Source organism: Lipotes vexillifer, unplaced genomic scaffold, assembly GCF_000442215.2.
Source record: "Lipotes vexillifer unplaced genomic scaffold, Lipotes_vexillifer_v1.1 scaffold855, whole genome shotgun sequence".
NCBI lineage: Eukaryota > Metazoa > Chordata > Mammalia > Artiodactyla > Lipotidae > Lipotes > Lipotes vexillifer.
This window is the reverse complement of record NW_006769393.1, coordinates 214905-227052: the sequence shown is the minus strand read 5'-3', so window position 1 is coordinate 227052 and position 12148 is coordinate 214905. Positions and strand designations below refer to the sequence as shown.

Sequence of the window (12148 nt, the reverse complement as noted above, 5' to 3'; positions counted from 1 at the left end):
TTTTTTTTTTTTTTTTCTGTACGCGGGCCTCTCACTGTTGTGGCCTCTCCCATTGCGGAGCACAGGCTCCGGACACAGAGGCTCAGCGGCCATGGCTCAAGGGCCCAGCCACTCCACGGCATGTGGGATCTTCCCAGACTGGGGCACGAACCCATGTCCCCTTCATCGGCAGGCAGACTCCCAACCACTGCGCCACCAGGGAAGCCCCATGAAGGTTATTTTTGTCCCAGTTCTTTGGTTTCCTCCATCTTCTGCATGCATATGGTCCCACACAAATTACCAGTCATATGTATTCTTTTTCATCAAACAATGCAGTTCTTGGGGCCTATATTAAACAGATAAAACTGTGTCATATATATTTATGTACTTCCAAAACCAAAGATTATGTTTCTGTTTTAAGTAGTATCACATTCAGCAGGGTCAAAGTCAATGAAGAGATGTTGACTCAAGATGCAACAAATACTTTTGTAAATTTTCATGGGTCCAGCCTTTACTACAGGAACTTTCATACGTTGTACTCCAAGGATATAATTCATGCTATAAATGAATCATAATCAGCTGTAAACTGTTCTCTAATATAATTCTTTCCTTAGTAGATGGCCCAGTCTAAGGATTCTTACATTGCCTTCTCAGGTACACTGACTTGTTTATGTTTGTTGGACGTTGGATCAGGCATTAGTTTTTGCTCTCTGTGTCATATTTTATTTACAGCGATGATAAGAACTCCTTTCCTCATTGGATTAGTGTCCTTAGTTTGTGCCTCTGGTTTTGATTTATCACTTCTTAGTATATAGGCCTTCCTTTTATTGAGCATTTACTATGAGCTAGTCCTTTTAAGCGCTATACATACATTACTTAATTCTCCATCACAATAAATCTATGATGTGGATATAATTATCCAAATTTTTCACCCAAGAGATGGAGGCTTAGAAAGGTGAGGTAAGGAGTCTAAGGTTAAGAAGCTTGTCCAAATGAATATAACTGGTCAGTGGTGGACTGGGACTCAGATCTGTCTGATTCCAAGGTTTTGCACAGTGCTTTCTTTTCCTTTCAGTAGTATGTTTACTTTGGTCTGGTACTCTTAGGACTTCAGGGGGCTGGAACCATATTGTGTTTGCTGGTAAATAACTATTTGTGAATTTTTGTTGTTGTTGTTCTGGCTGACCCCTTTTCACTAGAGAAATGTTCCAGGGGAAGGAAGAGTAAGGAGGACTTTCCATTTATTTTGTGGTTAAGTGGTGGCAGGGAAACTAGGTAGTTGGGTCACAATCAAGAGTAGTTTCAAATGTGGTAGAAAGAAATAGTCTTGCTGGGTCCAGGTTAAGATGAAGTGTCAAGATTAAGAAAGGATTGAGGTTTACATGCAGGCAAAGGGTGAAGGCAGTAGCAACAGAATGAGTCTTGATTTATCTTCAGCCTGTTTCTTCATCGAAGGCAGCTAGAATAGTTAAGTTTTCCTCTTGCTGTGTAGCTCTCAGAGCCCTTTGAAGTGGTTCGGGGCAGGCAGAGGTGGAGAATCCACCAGTCAATCTGAAAGGAAATATGTTTAAAAAAAGGTGAAACATGGATACTCAGCATTTTAGACTTGGGTCTTAGAAGTTGAAAAACATATGGTAGAATAAATTACAATATTTCTACAGGATATTTTTATTTAAATTGTTGTGAGGTAGATTAACTTTAAGATCAGTGAGATAAATTGGAATGGACTTACAGTCTAACAGCTTATTTAACACATTTATAGCAATTTATATATCTAACTGCTATAGGTGTTTTGGATACCTTTGAACTTGTTCATTGTGATAAGATATTCTTTTTTTTTTTTTTCTTTTGCGGTATATGGGCCTCTCACTGTTGTGGCCTCTCCCGTTGCGGAGCACAGGCTTCGATGCGCAGGCTCAGCGGCCATGGCTCACGAGCCCGGCCGCTCCGCAGCATGTGGGATCCTCCCAGACTGGGGCACGAACCCACGTCCCCTGCATCTGCAGGCGGACTCTCAACCACTGCACCACCAGGGAAGCCCAAGATATTCTTGATATGTAATCCATTCTTATGTTCCTTTTAGTGCTTCTCTTTACTGAGTCACCTGTTCATGGTAACAAGTGGGTTTACTTAGCAAGTATAAACAAAGATTATTACCCTATACTAATGGCATATATGACTTTTCTGTGAGCCTTTGTAATTTACCAAGTACTTTTATATACAGTGTGTCACTCTGGTATCATGACGATGGTAACAGTTTGTTCAAGGTCATAAAAGTAGTAAGGTACAGAACTCAAGATTTCATTGCAGCCTCTTGATTTGTTATAATAGTCAAATCTTGGCCTATTATAAGAATAGGAGAGAGAGGCAATCGTAAAAACCTCTAGTAGAGTTAAATTGGGACTTAGAACACACTTTATCTCAACTTGTTCTTTTAGTTTGTTCTTTGTTTTTTTATGAAAGAGACCCACCCCCGGCCCCCCAACCAGTTCTCTTAGGCTCAGGGTTGGCATACTTGCTTGTAAAAGGCCTGATAGAAACCATTAAGCTTTGCGGGTTATATGGTCTGTGTTGCAGCTATTCAGCTTTGCTGTTTTAGTGTGAAAGCAGCCATAGATAACATGAAACTGAATGTGCATGACTGGGTTCCAATAAAACTTTATTTATGGCCACTGAAATTTGAATTTCATATAATTTCCATGTGTCACAAAAAATTCTTTTTCAGTTTTTTTCAGCTGTTTAAAAGGTAAAAGCTATTTTTAACCCCCAGGCCATTTAGAAATTGGTGGGAAGGCAGACTCGTCCGTAGACCTTAGTTTGCCAACTCCTGTTTTAGTTACGGAGAAAGCGGCGGCACTGTCTCTTGGCTAGAACAGTGAAGGACAGGGAGCCATGGTCTTAAGCAATTTAGCTGATGATTCTGTGGTTAAGACTGAGGTGGCTGGTTCCTCCCAATAACGCCTTCTTGTCTTGACATTTTCCACTCATTTTAGTCAAAATTTGGTGACTTTGGGCTTCCCTGGTGGTGCAGTGGTTGAGAGTCCGCCTGCCGATGCCGGGGACATGGGTTCGTGCCCCGGTCCGGGAAGATCCCACATGCCGCGGAGCGTCTGGGCCCGTGAGCCATGGCCGCTGAGCCTGCGCGTCCGGAGCCTGTGCTCCGCAACGGGAGAGGCCACAACAGTGAGAGGCCCGAGAACCACAAAAACAAAAACAAAAACAAAAACAAAAACAAAACAACAAAAAAAATTTGGTGACTTTGCCTCATTTCCATATCTCCTAGTGAGAAATCTTATGACTGGCGATCATGTAGCTTAAACAAATTACAGTGATACATTCAGTGTGGACAGAAAGACATTTTGATTTGTCCTCCAGTTGTTTCCTGTGTGCAAATCAGTCCTGTGGTTTTTCCCAGTGTGAGGTTAAGCTCCTTGTGAACTGGTGTATTTCTCCCACAGTTTCTAGCCCAGAGCTAAACAGCCAACATTCGTGAAATCGCACACTTCTCATTAATTGGTGAGGAGACAGCTAGAAATCCTGTTTCTACTAGGCTGATTTTAAGAAGGGCTAGAGATATACCCTTTACACACAAACAAATTAATACTGTTATATCCACGAACCTACATGCTTTCACAGACTGTCATCGACGGTGGTTTTCTAGTTGGCATTCTATCACCAAAGAGCATCCAGAAATTGAACTTCTTTAGAAAACTCTTTGATCCCACTATAACAAACCCCTCCCAGGAGATTTCTGAGAGCTTTCCCTTCTGACAGTTAAACTCACCATGTGAACAATCTCTCTCAGAGAACTTCTGGCACTTTGCTGTTGGAAACTGGGAGGGGCAGGGCCAATTTAAATATGCAGAACCTCAGAAGGTTGGTTCAAGTTTAGTCATTTCAGAGAGGCAGTTCCCTTGGCTTGCTTATCTTACAAGCAGGCGGAGTTACTTGAACATTAATTCTAGGTTGCCCCCTTCCTGTTGTTTTTAGTCTTATTTTAGCTTTCTGGTTTTACCTTCCCCAGCTTGAGTCAATAGAGGTGGGTGTGGCCATAAACTCTGGCTGCTGAGAGGTTGAAAGGTGGATTTGAAATTATGCCTTCACTTTCTACTACCCTAGTTACTGGCCTGCCAGGCTTATAGCCGTATACAAAACAGTGACAGACAAGGCATGAGAGAGGCAAAATATCGCTATTGGAGGAATTTGCTCAGGTTTCTGAGGCTTGGGACCCTTGAGTATAAACTGAAGTATCAGAAAAATCCTATTTTCTACAATGAAAAACTTATGCCTAGTTTTTGTCTAAATTTTTTCCCCTAGAAAAGTGAGACCATGCTGGGCCAATATAGAAGACCAAGAAAACAATAAATGGGTTTTATTTAGAAAATATATTTATTATGCTTCTAAATAAGCAATATAAAATTTAAAATTCAGAAGTTAACCCAAAATTGCTATAATTAGTTAAATCTAGAGAGGTGATGAGTTCAGTTTTTATAACCGGATACCCTATATACTTCTTAAGTCATAAGTTCCAATAATGCATTTAAATGGCTGTTTTCACCAACATTTTTATTAGTATATAATCTTTTCAGAAAAAAACACCAATTAGTAAAACTGACACAGACGCAGTTTTTAAAATGCTGGGATTCCTTAACTTATTATGTGAGCAGGTCATGCTACATATGTATAAATTCTCCTTCAACTGTGAGAGTTTATGCTTCTGCAGATTATTTTTTTAGTTTTTTTTTTTCAAAACTGGTATATCAAATCCCTACTATTTTTATAAAGTAGTGAAAAAACTGTAAAAAAAATTGCTTGTGATGTAAATAACTAGGCTAAGTCTTGATTAAATTCCATCTAGGACTGCCAGACTTGGCAAAATAATGGGAATTACAGATAATACCCCCATATCTCCAATCATGTCATTTATTGTTTGGATGGGGCTGTGAAACTGGTTCATTACATGTTAGCTCTGATCAATTTATATCTACCAAGGCCTTACTACATTCCCAGAAAAGAATAATATTAAAAAACAGAACACAATTCAACTAAGTTTGAAGTTCCAATAATTGGCTTTATTTAATGATTCATGAGTCAGGCAGCATCCCATCTTAGCAGATAGGAGCTCTGAGAAGCTGTACATAATGGAAGGGTTTTGGGGTTTTTTTGTTTTTGTTTTGTTTTGTTTTGTTTTCTGGCAGGAAGGGCTGGAAAAAGGAAGTTTCTAGCAAAAAGTGGATTGTTTCAGGCAAGGTTACCTTCTTTTGGGAGAAGCTGGGGGTTCTATCAGGCAGATTTCCTCACTAGTGCTGACCAGGCGATTCCATATTGACTGCTTGAAAGTCACATTCCTTGCAGAGGCTTAAATTATAATTAGGTTCAATATTAAGTCTTGGTTTGCTGACATGGGGCCAAGCACAACTGACTCCATTTTGGGCCTGTTGTTTCTTTTTAACAATTTCCACATTTAGATCAGACTCTCACCTTAACAGAAATGTGATCAAAATTTAAGGAATTGTTCTTTAAAAAAATTAGGAGATATTTTTTAGGAACATTTGCTTGGCACCTAGTGACTGTGAACACGTATTTAAAGATTTTGAGAGAATACAACACACCAGGGAGAGTACGGTGATTATTATAAGCAGGATAATTCCCAATGTCTGAAGAGCACTTTAGAGCCATGGTCCTCAAGACCCAAACCAATAAAAATCAAATAAGTCCAAGAAAAGACCTCATCAAAGGAGTCATCTTTTTAAGCCAAGTGTTTTGCTCACTGATCTTGTGTCACTGAGTTTCAATTTCCCCAGAAGTGTTAAGGTTATCCCCCTTAGCGATGTCTTGGGAGATGGGTGACTGCATTATCCTTCCAAGCTAATGCCAGAGTATTAAAAGGAAAGAAAGAGAAAAAGAGTGTTTCACGTTTGGTTAAACTACGAAGTTTCGATCTGGCATCTTTCTTCTGGCAGAAGAAACTTATGTTGATGTCAGCTACTGCTCTTCCTCATCAATTTGATTTTGAGGTTTTAAGCTAGTGTGAAGTTCCTAGAGCCTGAAGGAGCCTTTATTTATGGGGAGGTGTAGACCTAAGGTTCAAGTTCTTGAAGTTTGGTTGCCATCTGAGTAGTGAGGAAGACCTGGTATAGCCCCTCCAGAGATATTCAAGGGCAGTCTTTGTTCTTAGTGATTCCAAAGCAGATGAGTGGGAAAAAGTTGGCAACATTCGTTGGAGAGTCTTAGCCATATATTTGAGGAAACTAGAAGAATTCTGGATTTAACCCAGTTTACAGCTATGTAACAAAACCTCCAATACAATTAACAGGACTAGAATCTAATGTCTACATAGGTGCAAACAGAAATGTCTGTTAGGGGTTCATGACATAGAAAAACCCCAATAATTTTCTTGGTTTCAAAATTGTGTTCTTTGACCCATATCAAGATTGTTTTTAAGAACAACAGTTAGAATTTCTACAACTGCTTAAGTTGTTTACATCTACTTTTATGTACAAAGGGCTAGATGAATACTTAATACTCTAGAATAAAAAATGATCTGAAGGTCATGCAAGTTTCCTTTCTGACAGAGTGTCATTTGCTAAGTCAAGGTCATATGGACATCTTGCTTTAGAATTATACAACCAGTTTTAAGAGAATTGCCTTCCTGTCTTTTATTCACCATATTAAAACTGGAGAAAAATCACTGTTAAATCTGCCTCCCTTTCAATACTGTCATAGAAGTTTTCGATATCTTTCAGACCTGTGGGACAAGTTGCCTAATAGCCTTATTTAAAGCAATTTTAAAAAAGACATCTCGAGTGACCAACCCAAGATATTTTCCAGGTCCTAGAAACCTAGGATGCTACCTAAGACATGAAACTTTCATTGCCAAAACTAGGAGCAACCATGGCAAACCAGGAAAAGCTGGTCACCTTCTGAGCCATACCTAACCCATCATTTCAGCTATTCAATACAGCAATGTCATGAGTTTAAATATTGAGTTTGCTGAAAAACAAGTTTTTTTTATTCGCCACGATATAACAAACTCTGTCATCCCTGTGATACTTGCTTATTGGGGCCTTGTGACAATAAGGCTGAAGATATCATATATATGCCCACTTTTGACTACATGGAGTACACTCATCATCTTCTCTTCTTTAATTTACTTCTTACTTTCTTCTTTGCAGGTTTGTGATTCAGACACCATGCTTGACTCAGCCTCAACTATGGAGATGGTAAAAGTTTTAGAAGAAGACCCCAGTGTTGGAGGTGTCCGGGGAGATGTCCAGGTACATATGGCTTCACTTTCTGCATGAGTCACTTTTAGTAGCACCCTCACTCATCGAGTCCTTGAACATATATTTACTACACATTAAACTTTGTGCCACATATTGTTTTTGGTGCTGGAGACACATTAGAATGTGCCTCAAACACACTTTACTGTGTCTTCTCTTGTTTAAATTAAAATAATTTATGATTTCTTTGCTTAATCCTGGGTTATAACCCACATATGTGGTGGCTGATAAGTCATCTGAAATATAATGTAAGTGTGTATGGTTTCCACCATCTCTTCTTGAGCCATAACTTAATGTTCTGATAAAATGATGTTGGAACTCATTTAATACAAGGGTTAAAAAATGGAAGTATGGCAGGGAATGGATTCTACATCTCATACCTATGTATTTAAAACCCATGGTTTTCCAATTATTTATTTCCTATTATTTGCTATCAATGCAGAAACAATTAGTGAAACAAATATTAATATTGTTATTAATCATTATCAATATTAATATTGAAATGTATGGGATGGGAAAACAAATATGTGAAAATATGTGAGGTTTAAAATGACTCCTTTGCAAAAGTGTAATTAGCTTTTAGCAAAAGATGAGAAGCATATGGAAATATAACTTTAAATTTAAAGTTTTAAATTGCATTGCATTGCTGTATAACCCATATTTATATGCATGGTAATGTTGAAGGGAAAGAAAACGCACTAGGTGGACACAGAAATAGCCTGGTGATAAAAAGGAAACATGCAAAATTCAGATGAAAACTGAACAAAGTTGAGACAGAGGAGATAATTATGAAGTATTGCCAAGAAAAAACTGATAATTTTCAACAGCCTTTGTATAGAGCTTTATTTCAGGATTCAAGTTTTGGGTAGAAGCCAGAGCAAACCTTTTTATCATTGGCATTGCAAAAAAGTAGGGAGGAAGGTGAAGGAAAATTAGCAGAATTGCATGAGTTGGAAATTAACCAGAGTGGGAGAGAATAGGACTTAAAAATTTTCAAATATTAGATGGTAAGAAAGAGTGGGAGAGAACTTAGGAGCTGAGAATTAAGCCTAAAAAACCCCTCAATATTATAACATAACAACAAGAACAGAAAAAAAAATCATAGCAAAAAATTACAGAGGATGATGAAGTAGAAAAAAATATTTATTATCAATGAGTCCCAATATATGCACTCCACTTATCAAACAATCCAGTAATACAGAATCAGAGAAAATAAAATATGACCATGTCAAAATTAGGAAGAAATCCAAAATAGGCAAATAAAATAACAAAACACTAGGTAATGACCTCAAGTTGGTGCAGATTTTTTGGGAATTTTTAGCTGAGTTTTACCTTTATTTAATTATTTTTAGTTACTTTTATTTTTCTTGCAGATTTTAAACAGGTATGATTCCTGGATCTCCTTCCTCAGCAGTGTAAGATACTGGATGGCTTTTAACATAGAAAGGGTCTGTCAGTCTTATTTTGTATGTGTCCAGTGCATTAGTGGACCTCTGGGAATGTACAGAAACTCCTTATTGCATGAATTTGTGGAACACTGGTACAATCAAGAATTTATGGAAAGCCAATGTAGTTTTGGAGATGACAGCCATCTAACAAACTGAGTGCTGAGTCTGGGCTATGCAACAAAATACACAGCTCGATCCAAGTGCCTTACTGAAACACCTATAGAATATCTCAGATGGTTAAACCAGCAGACCCGTTGGAGCAAGTACTACTTCCGAGAGTGGCTGTACAATGCCATGTGGTTTCATAAACATCACTTGTGGATGACCTATGAAGCAGTCATCACTGGGTTCTTCCCTTTCTTTCTCATTGCCACAGTAATCCAGCTTTTCTACAGGGGTAAAATTCGGAACATCCTCCTCTTCTTGTTAACCATCAAGTTAGTAGCTCTCATAAAATCATCCTCTGCTACCTGCCTTAGAGGAAATATCGTCATGCTCTTCATGTCCTTCTACTCAGTGTTATACATGTCAAGTTTACTTCCTGTTAAGATGTTTGCAATTTTAACCATAAACAAACCCGATGGGGCACATCTGGAAGGAAAACCATTGTTGTTAATTTCATGGGACTCATTCCAGTATTGGTTTGGTCTGTAATCCTTCTGGGTGGCTTGATTTTCACCATTTATGAGGAATCTAAAAAGCTATTCTCAGAATCCAAAAAGAAAGTTCTAACTATTTCATCATCCATCTATGTACGCTGTTGGGTAGTGGTTTTGACACTGTATGTGGTTTTTATCAAAAAATGTGGCAGGCGGAAGAAGAAACAACAGTACGACATGATGCTTGATGTATGATCTTACATTGAGGTTTGCAGACATACACAAAGCCTTCTTCCTCTAGGAGCTGTGCTGATTGTACAGAACTGTGGCATCAGATTATGGCAACAAAGGAGACATATCACTGCTGCTGGGACTTTTACAAAGACATTTCTATGGGTTTATTTTGATTCCACCAAATTATGCCTCCTCAGCAAGAAGAAGTTCAGATTGACCCTGTTATTTCTGTAAAAGTGAAAAGAATTTTGGTTATGCAATTATTCCTACAGCACATCCACCTAACAGTGTTTTGCTCCTGTATACCTCACTAGCCATGCTTTATGTGGGTTATCATGGAAGAAATGGATTTTGGAAACTCAAGGAAAAGCTCTTTCAACACATACAACCTCTATATTTAAAATGGAGGGACTTTTCCTGGAGGTGCAGTGGTTAAGAATCCACCTGCCGGGCTTCCCTGGTGGCGCAGTGCTTGAGAGTCCGCCTGCCGATGCAGGAGACGCGGGTTCGTGCCCCGTTTCGGGAAGATCCCACATGCCGCGGAGCGGCTGGGCCCGTGAGCCATGGCCACTGAGCCTGCGCGTCCGGAGCCTGTGCTCCGCAAATGGGAGAGGCCACAACAGTGAGAGGCCCGCATAACGCAAGAAAAAAAAAAAAAAGAATCCACCTGCCAATGCAGGGGACACAGGTTCAATCCCTGGTCCCAGAAAATCCCACATGTCGCAGAGCAACTAAGCCCGTGCGCCACAACTACTGAGCCTGCACTCTAGGGCCCATGAGCCACAACTACTGAGCCTGCGTGCCACAACTACTGAAGCCCGCGTGCCTAGAGCCCGTGCTTCACAACAAGAGAAGCTACCACAATGAGAAGCCCATGCACCACAACGAAGAGTAGGCCTGCTTGCTGCAACTAAAGCCTGCGCTCGGCAACAAATACCCAACGCGACAAAAAATAAAATAAATAAATTTTTAAGAAGTAGCAATATCAAAAATAAAATAAAATAAAATAAAATAGATAACCAACAAGGACCTACTGTAGAGCACAGGAAATGCTGCTCAATATTCTGTAATAACCTAAATGGGAAAAGAATTTGAAAAAGAATAAACACATGTGTATATATAATTGAATCACTTTGCTGTACACCAGAAGCTGACACAACATTGTTGATCAACTACACTGCAATATAAAATAAAAATTATAAAAACAAAAACATATACAATCTAACTTATGGACTGTGTTGACAGCTAGTTTTTATTTAAGAAAGACTTCCTACTTAACTTTACCAAATGAAATGCCAAAAGAAATTTTACAGGCTGTTGGCTATGCTGTATTTTAAAATAATTACACTGCTTCAAAATATTGTATACCAATTGTTAAAACCAATTTTGCATTTTCTATATTTTACTTCTCTCTCAAAATACACCTGTGCTTCCTTTTTAAAAAATAAAATACATTATGAAAAAAAGTCATACTTAAAAATCCTACCCAGAATGTGGAGCTTGATTAACTGCTGCTGCTCATTATAGAAGGAATAAAATGTTTTCTCTCTCTCTACCTTTTAAAAATTTGTAGTTTATTTCTTTGAAAAACTGCTTAAATTTTCAATGTTTTAACTTTTTTTCATTTCTTCTAGAAAAGGCCACGCTTCTACTCACGCTTCGGGAGTAGAATACATATTTTTGTGTACAAAAAAGAAATCATTGAGAAGCAAGGCCAGGGAGTAGAAAAGTACAATTTTTTCATAAGATTAAAAAGGAGGAATGCTAGTCCTTGAAAGAAAACACTAGGCATCCAGCACTGAATGACATATTAATATCAAAAAGGAATAATTTGGGGGGATTCTGGCAGTGTTTTCCCAAGCTAGGTAACCTGGAAAGCCAGAGTCTGATTTCTATTTTAAAAAAATCAAGCTCCAAGCTTTTCAGTTATAAAGAATCCCTTTATCCCCGGATAGAGTTATAACTTATGGCAGAAAGAGAGATAGAGATGGTGGAGTTTCATCAGTTTAAGGAAAGGAACATTTATGGTAAGAGGCTCTTTTTTAGTCGTGAGAAAGGTGGCATGACAATTTACTAGAATTCCTGTAATGAGGATTCACAAACGCAGACAAAAATCATTTCTTAATTTAATAAGTTAAATGTTAAATATGCTGCTTTTCCTATTTTGGTTTATGCTTCCTGTTTTCCTTGATACAATTTGGATAAGTTTTTTTTTTTTTTTTTTTGCGGTACGCGGGCCTCTCACTGTTGTGGCCTCTCCCGTTGCGGAGCACAGGCTCCGGATGCGCAGGCTCAGTGGCCGTGGCTCACGGGCCCAGCCACTCCGCGGCATGTGGGATCCTCCTGGACCAGGGCACGAACCCGCGTCCCCTGCATCGGCAGGCGGACTCTCAACCACTGCACCACCAGGGAAGCCCTGGATAAGTATTTTTGACACTTGTTCGTGTGTTACCTGTTTTTCTAGAATATAAAGCTAGTCCTGCTATTGAAAAAAAAAATTTCTGATAAATAAGTTTTGTCTTCAAAACACAAAATATATATGTGTATTAATATATGATTAATAGTTGCTTAAATACAGCACACGTGAGGACTTTCCTATACATGC

At 38.7% G+C, this 12148-nt stretch overlaps 1 pseudogene; it reads left to right on the top strand.

Annotated features, from left to right (window-relative positions):
• LOC103090244 (hyaluronan synthase 2-like) overlaps nucleotides 1-9564 on the top strand; it is a 23239-nt pseudogene extending 13675 nt beyond the window's left edge.
• Nucleotides 9565-12148: the final 2584 nt, after the last annotated feature.